Source organism: Triticum aestivum, chromosome 2B (genome assembly GCF_018294505.1).
Source record: "Triticum aestivum cultivar Chinese Spring chromosome 2B, IWGSC CS RefSeq v2.1, whole genome shotgun sequence".
Taxonomy (NCBI): Eukaryota; Viridiplantae; Streptophyta; class Magnoliopsida; order Poales; family Poaceae; genus Triticum; species Triticum aestivum.
The window spans coordinates 499,670,865-499,689,330 of record NC_057798.1 but is presented as its reverse complement, the minus strand read 5'-3'; the positions used below and the strand labels follow the sequence as shown (position 1 = coordinate 499,689,330).

The following is an 18,466-nucleotide window of genomic DNA, read 5'->3' as shown; positions in this document are numbered from 1 at the left end:
TAATACCCTACTTCCTGCTTGATTGATCTTGATGATATGAATATTACAAGAGTTGATCTACCACGAGATCGGAGAGGCTAAACCCTAGAAGCTAGCCTATGGTATGATTGTTGATGATGATCTTTATGATGAGTCCTACGGACTAAACCCTCCGGTTTATATAGACACCGGAGGGGGATAGGGTTACACAGAGTCGGTTTACAGAGGAGGAGATCTACATCCGAATCGCCAAGCTTGCCTTCCACGCCAAGGAGAGTCCCATCCGGACATGGGACGAAGCTTCTATCTCGTATCTTCATAGTCCAACTGTTGAGGAACGTAGCAGAAATTCAAAATTTTCCTACGAGTCACCAATATCTATCTGTGGAGAAACTAGCAACGAGAGAGAGGGGAGTGCATCTACATACCCTTGTAGATCGCTAAGCGGAAGCGTTCAAGAGAACAGGGTTGAAGGAGTCGTACTCATCGTGATCCAAATCATCGGAGATCCTAGTGCCGAACGGACGACACCTCCGCGTTCAACACACATACAGCCCGGGGACGTCTCCTCCTTCTTGATCCAGCAAGGGGAGAGGAGAAGTTGAGGGAGAGATCCGGCAGCACGACGGCGTGGTGGTGGAGCTTGCAGTTCTCCGGCAGGGCTTCGCCAAGCACTACTATGGAGGAGGAGGTGTTGGGGAGGGAGAGGGCTGCGCCAGGGGCAAGGGTGAAGCTCCCATGCGCCTCCCCACTATATATAGGGGTGGAGGGGGCTGGTTTCTCGCCCTCCAAGTCCATTGGGGCGTTGTCAAAGGTGGGAGGAAAGAAATCCCATCATTTCCTTCCCAACCGATTGTTATCCCCCCTTTTTAGGGATCTTGATCTTATCCCTTCGGGATATGATCTTATTCCTTCTAAGGAGGGATCTTGGTGTGCCTTGACCAAGGGTGTGGGGCCTTGCCCCCACTACCCACGTTCATGTGGGTCCCCCATGCTGGTGGGCCCCACTCCGGAACCTTCTAGGACCTTCCCGGTACAATACCGAAAAATCCCGAACATTTTCCGGTGGCCAAAATAGGACTTCCCATATATAAATCTTTACCTCCGGACCATTCCGGAACTCCTCGTGACATCCGAGATCTCATCCGGGACTCCGAACAACATTTGGTAACTGCACACCAATTCCCATAACAACTCTAGCGTCACCGAACCTTAAGTGTGTAGACCCTACGGGTTCGGGAATCATCCAGACATGACCGAGACAACTCTCTTGCTAATAACCAATAGAGGGATCTGGATACCCATGTTGGCTCCCACATGTTCCACGACGATCTCATCGGATGAACCACGATGTCAAGGATTCAAGCAATCTCGTATACAATTCCCTTTGTCTAGCGGTATTGTACTTGCCCGAGATTCGATCGTCGGTATGCGGATACCTTGTTCAATCTCGTTACCGGCAAGTCTCTTTACTCGTTCCGTAACACATCATCCCGTGATCAACCCCTTGGTCACATTGTGCACATTATGATGATGTCCTACCGAGTGGGCCCAGAGATACCTTTCCGTCAACCGGAGTGACAAATCCCAGTCTCGATTCGTGCCAACCCAACAGACACTTTTGAAGATACCTGTAGTGCACCTTTATAGCCACCCAGTTACGTTGTGACGTTTGGCACACCCAAAGCATTCCTACAGTATCCGGGAGTTTCACAATCTCATGGTCTAAGGAAATGATACTTGACATTATAAAAGCTTTAGCATACGAACTACACGATCTTTGTGCTAGGCTTAGGATTGGGTCTTGTCCATCACATCATTCTCATAATGATGTGATCCCGTTATCAACGACATCCAATGTCCATGGTCAGGAAACCGTAACCATCTATTGATCAACGAGCTAGTCATCTAGAGGCTTACTAGGGACTTGGTGTTGTCTATGTACCCACACATGTATCTGAGTTTCCTATCAATACAATTATAGCATGGATAATAAACGATTATCATGAATAAGGAAATATAATAATAATAACTAATTTATTATTGCCTCTAGGGCATATTTCCAACAGTCTCCCACTTGCACTAGAGTAAATAATCTAATTCACATCGCCATGTGATTAACATTGACAGGTCACATCGCCATGTGACCAACATCCAAAGAGTTTACTAGTGTTACTAAACTAGTTCACATCACCATGTGATTAAGACTCAATGAGTTCTGGGGTTTGATCATGTTTTGCTTGTGAGAGAGGTTTTAGTCAACGGGTCTGCAACATTCAGATTCGTATGTATTTCGCAATTCTCTATGTCATATTGTAAATGTTGCTTCCACGCTCCACTTGGAGCTATTCCAAATGGTTGCTCCACTATACGTATCTGGTTTGCTACTCAGAGTCATTCGGACAGGTGTTAAAGCTTGCATCGACGTAACCCTTTACGTCGAACTCTTTATCACCTCCATAATTGAGAAACATGTCCTTTATTTACTCCAAGGAAAATTTTGACCGCTGTCCAGTGATCCATTCCTGGATCATTCTTGTACCCCTTGAGTGACTCATGGCAAGGCACACTTCCGGTGCGGTACACAGCATAGCATACTATAGAGCCTACGTCTGAAGCATAGGGGATGACCTTCGTCCTTTCTCTCTCTTCTGCCGTGGTCGAGCTTTAACTCTTAACTTCATACCTTGCAACTCAGGCAAGAACTCCTTCTTTGACTGATCCATCTTGAACACCTTCAAGATCATGTCAAGATATGTGCTCATTTGAAAGTATCATTTAGCGTTTTTGATCTATTATCATAGATCTTGATGCTCAATGTTCAAGCAGCGTATTCCAGGTTTTCTATTGAAAAACACTTTTCAAATAACCCTATATGCTTTCCAGAAATTCTACATCATTTCTGATCAACAATATGTCAACAACATATACTCATCAGAAATTCTATAGTGCTCCCACTTACTTCTTTGGAAATACAAGTTTCTCATAAACTTTGTATAAACCCAAAATCTTTGATCATCTCATCAAAGCGTACATTCCAACTCTGAGATGCTTACTCCAGTCCTTAGAAGGATTGCTGGAGCTTTGCATATTTGTTAGTGTTCTTCAGGATTGACAAAACCTTCTGGTTGTATCACATACAACCTTTCCTCAAGGATATCGTCGAGGAAACAATGTTTTGACATCCTATCTGCAAGATTTCATAAATCATGCAGTAATTGCTAATATAATTCCAACAGACTCTTAGCATCGCTACGAGTGAGAAAGTCTCATTGTAGTCAACTCCTTGAACTTGTCGGAAAACATCTTAACGACAAGTCGAGCTTTCTTAATGGCGATACTTACCATCATTGTCTGTCCTCCTTTTAAAATCTCTGTACCCAACGGCCTTACAACCATCAAGTATTTCTTCCAAAGTCATGGATCCTCTCTCGTATTTTATGGCCTCGAGCCATTCATCGGAATCCGGGCCCACCGTCGCTTCTCTCTAGCTCGTAGGTTCATTGTTGTCTAGCAACATGACCTCTAAGATAGGATTGCGTACCACTTTGAAGTAGTACGCGTCCTTGTCTACCTACGTGGTCCGGTATTGACTTGATCCGAAGCATCATGATCACTATCATCAGCTTCCACTTCAATTGGTGTAGGTGCCACATGAACAATTTCCTGTGCCCTGCTACTCACTGGTTGAAGTGATGGTTCAATAACCTCATCAAGTCTCCACCATCCTCCCACTCAATTCTTTCGAGAGAAACTTTTCCTCGAGAAAGGACCCGTTTCTAGAAACAATTACTTTTCCTTCCGGATCTGAGATAGGAGGTATACCCAACTGTTTTGGGTGTCCTATGAAGATGCATTTTTATCCGCTTTGGGTTCGAGCTCATCAATTTGAAACTTTTTCACATAAGTGTCGCAGCCACAAACTTTTAAGAAACGACAATTAGGTTTCTCCAAACCATAGTTCAAACGGTGTCGTCTCAACGGAATTACGTGGTGCCCCATTAAAGTGAGTGCGGTTGTCTCTAATGCCTAACCCATGAACGATAGTGGTAATTCGATAAGATACATCATGGTATGCACTATATCCAATAGGGTGCAAATATGATGTTCGGACACACCATCACATTATGGTGTTCCAGGCGGTATTAATTGTGAAACAATTTCCACAATGTATTAATTGCGTGCCAAAGCTCGTAACTCAGATACTCATCTCTATGATCATATCATAGACATTTTATCCTCTTGTCACGATGATCTTTAACTCCACTCTGAAATTACTTGAACCATTCAATAATTCAGACTTGTGTTTCATCAAGTAAATATACTCAGTATCTACTTAAATCATCCGTGAAGTAAGAACATAATGATATTCACTGCATGCCTCAACACTCATTGGACTGCACACATCAAAATGTGTTACTTCCAACAAGTTGCTATCTTGTTCCATTTTTCTGAAAACGAGGCTTTTTAGTCATCTTGCCCATGTGGTATGATTTGCATTTCTCAAGCGACTCAAAATCAAGTGAGTCCAAACGATCCATCTGCATGGAGTTTCTTCATGTGTATACACCAATAGACATGGCTCGCATGTCTCAAACTTTTCAAAAACGAGTGAGTCCAAAGATCCATCAACATGGAGCTTCTTCATGCGTTTTATACCAATATGACTTACATGGCAGTGCCACAAGTAAGTGGTACTATCATTACTATCTGATATCTTTTGGCATGAAAATGTGTATCACTACGATCGAGATTCAATGAACCATTCTTTTAGGTGCAAGACCATTGAAGGTATTATTCAAATAAATAGAGTAACCATTATTCTCCTTACATGAATAACCGTATTGCAATAGACATAATCCAATCATGTCTATGCTCAACGCAAACACCAAATAACAATTATTTAGGTTTAACACCAATCTCGATGGTAGACGGAGCAGGCGATGCTTGATCACATCAACCTTGAAAATACTTCCAACACACATCGTCATCTCACCTTTAGCTAGTCTCCGTTTATTTCGTAGCTCTTTTATTTCGAGTTACTAACACTTAGCAACCGAACCGGTATCTAATGCCCTGGTGCTACTAGGAGTACTAGTAAAGCACACATTTAAACCAATAAGGATGCTAGCCGACCCTCCTCCATGGAGCTCCCCCAATTTTGTGCAGTTCTAGCCGTCTGATCTGGCCTTTGACTTGTTTGTGCCATTGGATCTTCACCTCTGGTAAATTTTGTTTTCACCACGCGGTGGTTTTCTCTGGCCTATGACTGGTGGGATCGTCCGTCGCGTGGATTGGCTGGGTGAGCTGCGCTCACGTGCGAAAGGATTGCCCAACCCGCTTGCCCCACGCACCGCGCACACAACACGCACTGCACGAACCCTAGCCTCCAATCCTCTGCCGGCACACCCCCACGCCTCCCTCGCTCCACTGCAGCCGCCGCACCTCTCTCTCCTCCATTCTCTCTTCTCCCTCATTCACCATAGCCACAGCCCCAGGAGCTCCACCGTCCCCGTCGACGAGATCCATGGCCTCCCGAGGTGCTCATTTTCCCAGGCCACGAGGAAGTCGGGGGAGGAGGAGACCTCGTCTCTAGGGAGCTACAGGAGAAGGATCTCAACCCAAGAGGAGAGGATGCCTGCCAGGGAGTCGTCTTGGCTCGACACGGTCCTTCGCGTCTTGAACCTAGCGCCGTAGGCGATGGCGCTGAGCATGGCGGCCTCAGTGGGTGGGTGACGGCGGCTGCAGCTGGTGCATGACCTCGCATCCTGGGTGCATGCTCGATTAGCTCGTGTCTTCATGGCCTTCAGGTGCGCAGGTGAATCCCCAACCATCCCCCCTCCTCTCTCTCTCTCTGCCTTTGAGGTTGCAAATGCAAGCACTAGCTGTTTGTAAAAATGCTCAAGGGAGCTGCTCAGAGGAGGGCAGTATGTGTGTTCGAGAGATAGGGATGGAAAATAGGGTGACTCGAATAAGTGGAGAAGAAAGTTATTAGTTGATTCCTATCAAAGAAAAGTAAATACCAGCCATGTTATACTTACAGTGTGTTTGTTGGTTCCATTTGCATATAATTAGAGTAAACTACACTGGATCCACATACTTTCTCCACCTCCCTTGAAAGCTAATGTATTTGGCCCCCATTTTACTGTCAATTTGTAGTATGCTTTCTTATGCTTGGGTGGTCAATGGATTTTAGTTTTAGGTTTGAGCAGCTAATTGTCAAATTTAAAAGTATAAGGGACAAGATAAATTGTGATCTTGCATTGTCTACTCCTCTATTGATGTGGCTCTTGATTTCTGAAGCTCCCATGATTTAATAAGCTGTCTTGGGCTTCATTGGACAAATGATCTACCTGGAGAAATGATACAGGCATGTCTTTTATTTTAAACACTAAAAGCATTAAGTTATCATGTACTAAAACATCTGAACTATGTTAATTGGTTGTCCTTTGATGGCAGTGTAGATCGACATTGAAGCCTGATGGCCTTTTTCTTGCACCAATTCTTCTCTCGTCTGTGCTCCGGTGTTGATAATCTTTTGGGACCATTTTTCTGCAACTGCTTATACAAATGTTTAATTAGTTGCACAGACATACATACATGATTCTGCAAGGAAATTACTTTCTTTGATTTGTTCTTTATAAATGTTTTTCAGTGGTTCTTTAATATAGATGTTCCATTTCTTGCATAAGCATATATGATTCTGTGAGCAAATTATCTTCACAGGTCTGTTTTAGAGAGATGTTTGATTAGCTGCACAACATACATAGTTCTGTTAGTAATTTGTTTTCCCTGGTTATCTTGATATTTAGTTCTCTTGGTGACTGTTTGCATGGTGGGTCATGTTAGCAATGGGTATAAGGGTATCGAGTGCCCAGCCTTTATATTTTCATCAGGTGTATGTATTCACCACTATGCATGTGTATATGTTGTTGGCCTAACTATATACATTTTTTGGTGTGATGATTCATCCTCTAAAAATTTATATTGTCTCCTGTTGTGCTTGATGTTTGAGGTTTGGCTTTAAAAAGAAGCTATTTCTAACGGAAGGTCAATGGGAGAAAAAGGCAGTGTATACATTTTATTTGGAGCTTATCTATGACCTTGTGCACTTGTCTTTATATATGCTCTTCTTCGTAGATATCTTCCTGTCGGTTCTCTTATGAAGATCTTTCCCCTTGTCTGATTTGTTTTACCATATCAGGAACCATGGTGTCCGAGTGCACTTGATCCATGAGCTGTACGAGACCTTCCGCAACTTCAAAATTCGTGTTTTGGATTATGTGCACCGCAGAAAGATAACTTCCAGCATGAATGGACGCTTTCCAGAAGCTACAGCACATGAGCTTAATGTGTGAGTTACTTAATTTCACTGGCACTGTTCCAGTTTATTCAACTATGTTATTGTTTATGATTTAGATATATTTATGGATTCAAGAGTGATGTTACATGTATTATCTGCTGTGAAGAGACGACAACAACAATGAAGCTGCTTTGTGGGCACTTGTTCCATGTGCATTGTCTGAGGTCATGGCGAGAGCGCCAACATACTTGCCTACATGTAGATCTCCCATTGCCTCCGGACAATGGACGTGCTCCATCAGCGGGACAGCATGAAGCTCAACTAGGAGTTAGCTTGGTGAGCTTGCTTTTTTTGTTATGTTTTTTGTTTTGAATTTTGAGTGCTACAATTGGGAAATAGTTTTTTATGTGATTCCTAATTTAGTGTGAGGAAAAATAGCTGCAGGCATCGGTGCTCCAGGTTCAGAAGGAGTAACAAGCAAGAACGTGAACAGGCGCCCAACAAAACTTGAGGCCTACGTGAACTGGCCCCCAACAAAATAGGCAATCTTCGTTGAATGTTGTAATATATTTACAACTGGATTCAATTTTAAATCAGAAATAGAAGCTGTTCAAGTTTCAGACAGTATATGATGTGGCATGTGCATGCTTTACAGTTACCTTGCAAGTCTCGTGGTGTTGCATAGATATTTCTGTATCTATATGAATGTCAGACCCTGCGTGATTGATCTTATTTTAATCCTATGTGAGAACTAGCTCTCCTTTAGTAATGTAGTACTTTATACTAAACTGAACTGGGAATGGTTTGATTGCGCTCTATAGGACAGTGTTATTTCTTCTCATAGAATGTTGTCATCTATATCTTGCTGAATGTACATAACTATATTTTGCATGATAGTATGTTTTTGATATGCCAGTCATATAAGTTACTTATTTTCTACAGGTTGTTACATCTCCAAAGAGGATTCCAGCAGCAAAACTTTATGGTCAGCTTGAATGGAAGGTAGTCCAAGAGCTTTATGATGTTGATTTCTTTACGAACATTATGGGCAGTGGACTTCATTTCGATTGGCGACACATTCCTAATTTATTGCTCATTTCGTAGTTGTACAAAAAAATGCCTGGCGTGCAAGTTTTATGTGAAAATGATGCACCGGTTGTCTTTTGGAAGAATGGGAAAATCACATGGCTGTCAGATTGCAAGCACATAGGGCATTGCTTATGTGGCGTACAGTTCATAAAAACTTCCTGAATTGAGTATTTATTTTTATTTCTATGCTTTGTTAGAGTACTAGAGCTAGAGGTGCTAAAATCCTAGATGATGCTAGACGGTGTAATGGCATTAGTGCCGAATTATATTACAAAATGTACAAATTGGATAAGTATAACAAATCTATTAGATTTCTATTAGATTTGTATGTTTTTATTCATAACCATCAGTCTACAATCACCACTCTACTCTGCCTTTCACTTTGCAGCCCACGCTCAGGTCTTACTCTAGCTCTCTTCTGGAGTGGTTGTGACCCCACCACGCGCAAGGTATTCACCAAGAACCAGAAGGTTTTGGACACCATGGGTATGGCTACATTCGTGGATGTAGGAAATTTGCGGCCATTTCAATTAAGCCTTTTTACACCTAGTGGTGCATTCATAATAATTATGATATATGCATACCAAATTATTAGTCTTCACCTTTTTTAACATACTACTCCCATTTGAATACAATTTTAGAAAAAATAAACATACCTATGGAAGACACATTCTTGCCTATACACTTCTTTTTCAAGTATTTAAAAAACTCAGTTTACAGATTATGGGTTGGTTACTATGTTGGAGTAATTATGGACATCTGAAATTTAGCGCCTAGGATTCCTATTTTGACTGATGTGAGTATCTCTTGGTCAGTCCTAAGATTACAAATTTGAAAATAACTCTCCTGAATATGCTTGCAAAACTCACATGTGGTCTATAAAGAAATATTTGATGATCTTGCTTAATAACTTGCTAGCGGACAGAAAATATAGCATGTTAGTACCATTCATGTATCCGCTTTCACAGACCATCTAACATGACTTCTTATTTTATTTTTACAGGATGCTAAGGGCTGCAAGAAATAAAATAGTATGTTGCATTTTGCCTACAGGTAAGGAAACATGTACCTTATTTCTGCAAAGATGTGCTCTACTCTTTTATTTCATGAGTATTTGCATTCCCTGTAGAAGCTGACTGGTTACATTTATGTTTAGTACACCATCATAATCTCCCAAATACTGCACTCATTTATACTTTCCCGCCCATATTTAAAATAGCGTGTTTTAGTTCTGATTACAGCCATATAGGTATTCATGTATAAGATCGTTTGCCTTCAGTTCTGGTTAAATCAACTTGGATGATCAATCAAATTTCCAGTGATGATACTCTAGTGGATCAGGCTTCTAAACCACTATCACTTTCCTGACAGAAGTTGTGCATGTAGTACATGTTTTCAGTTCAGCAAGCTCTTTTTTAGTTAGATATCGATTTTGAAGACTAACATGTCATATGAATGCTCCCAGCTTAGCAAAAGCCTTGATCTTTCCAATTTTGTAAGTTGAGAGAATACTTTGCTACTTCAAAATCTCCAGATAAAAGTTGAAGAATTCATATGATAGTCGATTGGAAACATATATCTAGCAGTTCATTTTTTTTCATGCGCACAATGGGATAAATTGATGTAACACAAGCCTTTACAATTTAGTGCTATTGTTATTAGATTCGAGAGACTTGCTTTGTTACCATACTTAGAGTTGCCGATTGTTTACTATAGTACTCCCTCGGTTCCTAAATGTAAGTCTTTTTAGACATTTCAAATGGGCTACAACCTATAGATGTATGTAGACATATTTTAGAATGTAGATTCACTCATTTTGCTCCGTATGTAGTCACTTGTTGGAATCTCTAAAAAGACTTATATTTGGGAACAGAGGGAGTAATAGCCAGGAAGGTTTGTAGTCAACTTATCTGCAGTTGTAATTAGTCGACTTATGCTCCTTAAATTGTTGTTCTTTGGTGACCAGTTAATGGGCAATTGACTCTCTGGCGTATATGGATGATCTAATTGTTGGGAAAATGTTCAGTACATTGTAATATGAAAGGTTTTATGCTGCAAAAAAATAAAAATATGAAAGGTTTTGATTTTTTTTCTTGGGACTTCTTCTTACACTTTTTACTATTGTACTACTTCCATCCAGGTTTATAGGGCCCTTTAGCCACAATGTCGTGTCCATTCTAATAAGGCCTGCCGGTCCGCAGTAGTTGCATGCATGCTTTATTGCTATCGATTCATTGGCTGCATGTAGCTAGGGGAGAGAGCACGATGGGAATGGACTGCATGCATACTCGAGTGCCTCAATTCTATTGGCTGCATGTAGGAGAGAGAATAATTACTGGACAGCTTGCAGTCAATTCAGTCACAAGTCTCGTTGTACCTTGGTCCTAGAGAACTTTTTTATGGGACTTTTAATCCCGGACGGAGGTAGTATTCACTATAGTTTTCCTATATTGAACTGATTTTCTGCTTGTATTGTAGATATCAAGTCTTAGAGAAGGAAGTTTTGTATGGCAGTCAACTCTATTCTCTAGTTCAGATTCATAGTTAAATACCCCGTTCTTCTTTTTTCAGCCCTTGACATTTTCTCCTACTTGCTAATGCAGGATGGAAAACTGCCTGTTACATGTAGTCTTCAAAACCTGTGCTGAAAGGGCGCTTCTTTCTTTGGAAAGTATCCGATTTTGCAGAACTTTTGGCTGTATCGAATAGTTTTCAAGTTGTTTCAGTGACATCCATAAGTGAGCAAACTTGTGGTGGTGTGCAATGTTCACCTAACTTAAAATAGCTTGCGCCCTGTCTTTCTTCCGCAACACAAAAGCTAGATTAATTTACCGTCCATCCGTCAAGTGAGCTCAAGCACAAATTCTGAACATTCACACAACCAACCAAGATGCAGGTGCATTAGAGCATGGAAAAGGCAAAGTTCTCAAAGAGTAATTGATATTTCCTCCATTGATGATGATGAAAACAACTGAACAAGGCCAGAAGTATCAACCCATACTCCCTACATTTACCCAACTCTTCTCCCTGTACAAAAATAAATAAATAGATGTACACACGGGCGTTTAAGGTGGCATACATGACTGCCCATGAATAAGTCTATTGATACATGGATTTTTTTTCAAAGCACATGTGTTAGTGGGGCTGCCATTTGCATACATGATTTTAAATGGGTCTGTGCTATTAAATTAAAATGTGTATGTACATATTATCGTAGACAACAATCCATCATGTTTCTTATTAAAGGGGATTACACCATGGATATTTTTTCCATTGTGCACATGGATTTAGCGTGATTTGGCACGCGCAATGGGTCCATGATAACCATATTTTCAACTAAAACAATGCTTCCTTAGCTGGTTTGTACATGTTATACTTTTTTCCTCAAACACGGATTTCGCAGCGTGATAACCATATTTCCAATATATCATGGTTTAAAAAAATGAGCTTTCTACTACCAATATCGAATAGGTACTTGCAAAATAAAACTATTTTCATCGACAACATGTCTTTAACGGGTCTCTGCGCCATTTGGCGCAATGGGTCAACTAGTTAACATAATGTATATCCAATATACTTCTATCAACCTCGCCAGCCTTCTCATCTACCAAGTATCTAGGGTAATTCTGCTCCAGTGGCTGTTCCCCTTATTACAGAAGCACTTAGTCTCGGGTTTGGGTTCAATCTTGGGTTTCTTCACTGAAGCAGCAACTGATTTGCCGTTTCATGAAGTACCCTTCTTGCCCTTGCCCTTCTTGAAACTAGTGGTTTTACTAACCATCAAAAATTGATGCTCCTACTTGACTTCTACTTTCGCGGTGTCAAACATCGCGAATACTTCAAGGATCATCGTATCTATCCCTGATATGTTATAGTTCATCACAAAGCTCTAGTAGCTTGATGGCAATGACTTTGGAGAAACATCACTATCTCATCTGGAAGATTAACTCCCACTCGATTCAAGTGATTGTTGTACTCAGACAAGCTGAACCCAAGCTCAACGATTGAGCTTTTCTCCCTTAGTTTGCAGGCTAAGAAAATCGTCGGAGGTCTCATACCTCTTGACGTGGCATGAGCCTGAAATCCCAATTTCAGCCCTCGAAACATCTCACATGTTCCGTGACGTTTCGAAATCGTCTTTGGTGCCTCAACTCTAAACCGTTTAACTAAACTATCACGTAGTTATCAAAATGTGTATGTCAAATGTTCCCAACATCCACAGACGACGTTCAGGTTCAGCACACTGAGCGGTGCATTAAGGACATAAGCCTTCTACGAAGCAACGAGGACAATCCTCAGTTTACGGACCCAGTCCGCATAATTGCTACTATCAACTTTCAACTAAATTTTCTCTAGGAACATATTCAAAACTGTAGAACTAAAGCGCGAGCTACGACATAATTTGCAAAGATCTCTTGACTATGTTCAGGATAATTAAGTTCATCTTATGAACTCCCACTCAAATAGACATCTCTCTAGTCATCTAAGTGATTACATGATCCGAGTCAACTAGGCCGTGTCCGATCATCACGTGAGACGGACTAGTCATCATCACTGAACATCTTCATGTTGATCGTATCTACTATACGACTCATGCTCGACCTTTCGGTCTCTTGTGTTCCGTGGCCATGTCTGTACATGCTAGGCTCGTCAAGTCAACCTAAGTGTTTCGCGTGTGTAAATCTGGCTTACACCCGTTGTATGTGAACGTTAGAATCTATCACACCCGATCATCACGTGGTGCTTCGAAATGACGAACTTTCGCAATGGTGCACAGTTAGGGGGAACACTTTGTTGAAATTTTTATGAGGGATCATCTTATTTACTACCGTCGTTCTAAGCAAATAAGATGCATACATGATAAACATCACATGCAATCAAATAGTGACATGATATGGCCAATATCATTTTGCTCCTTTTGATATCCATCTTCGGGGCTCCATGATCATCATCGTCACCGGCATGACACCATGATCTCCATCATCGTGTCTCCATGAAGTTGTCTCGCCAACTATTGCTTCTACTACTATGGCTAACGGTTTAGCAATGAAGTAAAGTAATTACATGGCGTTATTCAGTGACACGCAGGTCATACAATAAATAAAGACAACTCCTATGGCTCTTGCCGGTTGTCATACTCATCGACATGCAAGTCGTGATTCCTATTACAAGAATATGATCAATCTCATACATCACATATCATTCATCACATTCTTTTGGCCATATCACGTCACATAGCATACCCTGCAAAAACAAGTTAGACGTCCTCTAATTGTTGTTTGCATGTTTTACGTGGCTGCTATGGGTTTCTAGCAAGAACGTTTCTTACATACGCAAAAACCACAATGTGATATGCCAATTGCGATTTACCCTTCATAAGGACCCTTTTCATCGAATTCGATCCGACTAAAGTGGGAGAGACTGGCACCCGCTAGCCACCTTATGCAATAAGTGCATGTCTGTCGGTGGAACCTGTCTCATGTAAGTGTACGTGTAAGGTCGGTCCGGGACGCTTCATCCCACAATACCGTCAAAACAAGATTGGACTAGTAATGGTAAGCATATTGAACAAAATCAACGCCCACAACAACTTATGTTCTACTCGTGCATAGAATCTACGCAATAGACCTAGCTCATGATGCCACTGTTGGGGAACGTAGCAAAAATTCAAAAAAATTCTACGAGTCACCAAGATCTATCTATGGAGAAACTAGCAACGAGAGAGAGGGGAGTGCATCTACATACCCTTGTAGATCGCTAAGCGGAAGCGTTCAAGAGAACGGGGTTGAGGGAGTCGTACTCATCGTGATCCAAATCACCGGAGATCCTAGTGCCGAACGGACGACACCTCCGCGTTCAACACACGTACAGCCCGTGGACGTCTCCTAATTCTTGATCCAGCAAGGGGAGAGGAGAAGTTGAGGGAGAGCTCCGGCAGCACGACGACATGGTGGTGGAGCTTGCAGTTCTCCGGCAGGGCTTCGCCAAGCACTACTATGGAGGAGGAGGTGTTGGGGAGGGAGAGGGCGGCGCCAGGGGCAAGGGTGAAGCTCCCATGCGCCTCCCCATTATATCTAGGGGTGGAGGGGGCTGGTTTCTTGCCCTCCAAGTCCATTCGGGCGTTGGCAAAGGTGGGAGGAAAGAAATCCCATCATTTCCTTCCCCACCGATTGTTATCCCCCCTTTTTAGGGATCTTGATCTTATCCCTTCGGGATATGATCTTATTCCTTCTAAGGGGGGATCTTGGTGCACCTTACCAAGGGTGTGGGGCCTTTCCCCCTCTACCCACGTTCATGTGGGTCCCCCATTCTGGTGGGCCCCACTCTAGAACCTTCTAGAACCTTCCTGGTACAATACCGAAAAATCCCGAACATTTTCCGGTGGCCAAAATAGGACTTCCCATATATAAATCTTTACCTCCGGACCATTTCGGAACTCCTCGTGACGTCCGGGATCTCATCCAGGACTCTGAACAACATTTGGTAACTGCACACCAATTCCCATAACAACTCTAGCGTCACCAAACCTTAAGTGTGTAGACCGTACGGGTTCGGGAATCATGCAGACATGACCGAGACAGTTCTCTGGACAATAACCAACAGCGGGATTTGGATACCCATGTTGGCTCCCACATGTTCCACGATGATCTCATCGGATGAACCACGATGTCAAGGATTCAAGCAATCCCGTATACAATTCCCTTTGTCTAGCGGTATTGTACTTGCCCGAGATTCGATCATCGGTATGCGGATACCTTGTTCAATCTCGTTACCGGCAAGTCTCTTTACTCGTTCCGTAACACATCATCCCGTGATCAACCCCTTAGTCACATTGTGCACATTATGATGATGTCCTACCGAGTGGGCCCAGCGATACCTTTCCGTCAACCGGAGTGACAAATCCCAGTCTCGATTCGTGCCAACCCAACAGACACTTTCGGAGATACCTGTAGTGCACCTTTATAGCCACCCAGTTACGTTGTGACGTTTGGTACACCCAAAGCATTCCTACGGTATCCGGGAGTTGCACAATCTCATGGTCTAAGGAAATGATACTTGACATTAGAAAAGCTTTAGCATACGAACTACACGATCTTTGAGCTAGGCTTAGGATTGGGTCTTGTCCATCACATCATTCTCCTAATGATGTGATCCCGTTATCAACCACATCCAATGTCCATGGTCAGGAAACCGTAACCATCTATTGATTAACGAGCTAGTCATCTAGAGGCTTACTAGGGACTTGGTGTTGTCTATGTACCCACACATGTATCTGAGTTTCCTATCAATACAATTATAGCATGGATAATAAACGATTATCATGAATAGGGAAATATAATAATAATAACTAATTTATTATTGCCTCTAGGGCATATTTCCAACACCAACAGTCCGGCCAAAGTACATAGGCAGTCCGGATACCCCATTATCCAGGACTCCCTTAGGCGCCCGCCTTGATAGCAAATAGGAAGGTGAGCTCGTCGATTTCCTCCATGAGAATCGGGATATCTTCGCATGGACCCCAAAGGACATGCAGGGTATTCCGAGGAAGTACGCCGGGCACAAACTCCACGTCCACAAGGACGCAAAGCTTGTCCGTCAACCCCTACATTGTTTTTCCGAAGAGAAGAGAAGAACCATCGGTGAGGAGGTCGCCAAGCTCTTGGTGGCCGACTTCATAATGGAAGTATTCCACCCCAAGTGGTTGGCCAACCCAGTCCTCGTCATGAAGAAGAACAAGACCTGGCACATGTGTATAGACTACACCAGCCTGAACAAGGCTTGCCCCAGGATCCATTCGCCCTCCCGCGGATCGATCAAGTTATCGACTCCACCTCTGGCTGTGAGCTCCTGCCCTTCCTGGATTCTTACTCCGGCTATCACCAGATATAGCTGGACCCGATCAACACCCTGAACACGTCCTTCATCACGCCCTTCGGGGCGTATTGCTACATCACCATGTTGATCGGCTTGAAGAATGACGGTGCCACCTTCCGGCGCTGCATGCAGAAATGCCTGCTACCACAACTCAGCCGCAATATCCACGTCTACATGGACGACATCATGGTGAAGACCAAGCAGCACCTCACGCTCCTTGACGACTTGCAGGCAACCTTTGCCAAACTGTGTGAATACCAGATCAAGCTTAGCCCAGAGAAGTGCGTCTTCGGTGTGCCGGCCGGAAAGCTACCTGGTTTCCTCGTCATGGAGCGCGACATTGAGGCAAATCCAGAGAAGATCAAGGCCATCGAGCGCATGCTCCAGTCGGTCCGGCTGCGCGATGTCCAGAAATTCACCAACTAGTTGGCCTCGGTCAGCCAGTTTCTCAGCCGACTGGGCAAGAGGGCCTTGCCCCTGATCAGATGATGAACAAGACGACGTTGTTCGAGTGGAACGACCAGGCGGATGAAGCCTTCCGGGATGTCAAGCGCATGCTCTCCACCGCACCCGTCCTGGCCGCACCAACCGAGAAGGAGCCGCTGTTGCTCTATGTAGCTGCCACCTCGCGGTCAGTCAGCACGGTGATGGTGGTCGAGCGACCACAAAAGAGTAAGATCCAGTCCGTCCAGCGTCTGGTCTATTACTTGAGAGAAGTGCTTTCCGCCTCCAAGCAGAACTACCCGCACTAGCAGAGGATGTGTTACGGCATGTATTTTACCGCCAAGAAGTTGAAGCAGTATTTCCAAGAGCATGTTGTCATCGTTGTCAGCACAACCCCCATCGGCAAGATCATGGGTTGCCGAGACGCCTCTGGCCTGGTCACCAAGTGGGCGATCGAGCTAGCCGGCCACAACATCCTCTATGAGCTCCGCACCATGATCAAGTCCCAAGCTCTGGTCGACTTCCTCGTCGACAGGACCAAGACCTAGTACCTGCCACCGCCGCCGGATTCGACGCATTGGCGCATGCACTTCGACGGCTCCAAGATGCGCTTTGGCCTGGGAGCCGGCATCGTGCAGTCTTCCCTGAAGGGCGACCAGCTTCTATATGCGCTCCAGATCCACTTCGCCGCCTCCGACAATGTTGCCGAGTATGAAGCCCTTGTGCATGGCCTCCGGCTTGCAAAGGAACTCGGCATCTGCCGCATCCTGTGCTACGGCAACTCAGATCTGGTGGTGCAGCAATGTTCCTGCGAATGGGACGCTCGCAACACCAACATGGCCAGCTACCACTTCCTCGCCCAGCAGCTGTCCCGCTTCTTCGACAGCTGTGAATTCCTCCATGTCCCGCGCACAGAAAACGAAGCTGCCAATGCACTAGCTAAGATGAACTCATCTCGGCAGGCCATCCCGCCTGGCGTCTCCCTCGAGCACCTACACAAGCCGTCCGTGAAGCCGTCTCCGGACTCAGAGTCCATCTTTGTCCCCGACGACCCGGACGCACCTCCACCTGTCCCGGAGACTGCTAAACACGTCCCGAGGACTGCTAAACCCGACCCGGGCACTGCCACAACCAATCTAGATGACGTCGACTCCAACCCGATCCCGGGGGCTGCCGAGCCCATCCTGGGGACTGCCCTACTCAACCCAGCTGGTGTCATCCCCAATGTAACACCCCGGATGTAACTTTCCATCTTTGTAACTCCAACTCTTGCCATTTTCGGCTATGTGATATGTTATTCCCTCCGTGGTTGGGTTTTGTCTTTTGTTTTGCATTTTATTCATGTCATGCATATCATATCATGTCATCATGTGCATCTCATTTGCATACGTGTTCGTCTCATGCATTCGAGCATTTTCCCCGTTGTCCGTTTCGCAGTCCGACACTCCCACATGCATCGGCACACCCCTCTTGTCTCTTTTCGTGTGAGGGTGTTAAACGTTCTCGGAATGGACCGAGCCTTGCCAAGTGGCCCTGGTATAGCATCGGTAGACCACCTGTCAAGTTTCGGGTCATTTGGAGCTCGTTTGGTACTCCAACGGTTGACCGCACAATCGCAAAGGCCTCTTTTGAGTTGCAGCCCAACACCCCTCCAAAACAGCCCAATAACCCATCTAAGTCACTTCCATGCTCTCCGTCGTCGGATCACGATCGTGTGGGCGAAAACTACACCTCATTTGGACACTCCTAGCTCCTTCTACCTATAAAAACACC

The 18,466-nt window shown here is 44.0% G+C and overlaps 1 long non-coding RNA gene across 13 annotated transcripts; it reads left to right on the top strand.

The window, feature by feature from the left end:
• The first annotated feature begins 5,316 nt into the window (after positions 1–5,316).
• LOC123045683 (uncharacterized) lies at positions 5,317–11,493 on the top strand. 13 transcript variants are annotated; one of them, XR_006421546.1, is made up of 7 exons: positions 5,317–5,789; positions 7,184–7,333; positions 7,449–7,618; positions 7,721–8,284; positions 8,760–8,857; positions 9,375–9,424; positions 10,975–11,493. It is a non-coding gene; the product is annotated as an uncharacterized lncRNA (long non-coding RNA). The 13 variants fall into 13 exon arrangements; XR_006421543.1 differs by having other exon boundaries at positions 5,317–5,797; XR_006421540.1 differs by lacking the exon at positions 5,317–5,789 and having other exon boundaries at positions 6,444–7,333; positions 7,721–7,843; positions 8,225–8,284.
• Positions 11,494–18,466: the final 6,973 nt, after the last annotated feature.